Source organism: Penaeus monodon, chromosome 24 (assembly GCF_015228065.2).
Source record: "Penaeus monodon isolate SGIC_2016 chromosome 24, NSTDA_Pmon_1, whole genome shotgun sequence".
NCBI lineage: Eukaryota > Metazoa > Arthropoda > Malacostraca > Decapoda > Penaeidae > Penaeus > Penaeus monodon.
The window spans coordinates 3,040,579-3,040,915 of record NC_051409.1 but is presented as its reverse complement, the minus strand read 5'-3'; positions in this window follow the sequence as shown (position 1 = coordinate 3,040,915).

Sequence of the window (337 nt, the reverse complement as noted above, 5' to 3'; positions counted from 1 at the left end):
GTATCATTACTATTTGTGTTTGTATTGTTGACATTCACATATCACTTTTGAAAGACGAAGCTATTATCAATATTGAGTCTGGGAAGCGAAATGTTCCTTTGTGTAATATGTAATGATGAAGCATAAACGACGGAATTGCTCTTTAAAAAGATCGTTCGTTCAGTAGGGAGTGACGTAATGGTGGTGCAATAGGGAATGCATGACGATTGGAAATTACGCAGATTACTGAATTTAGAAATGATTCACTCTTTTCTTTTTGGCAAAGTAGGATTACATATATATATTATCATTATTCCCATTTTCGCAGTTGCTTCTTCAATACATTCTTCTCGCAAGC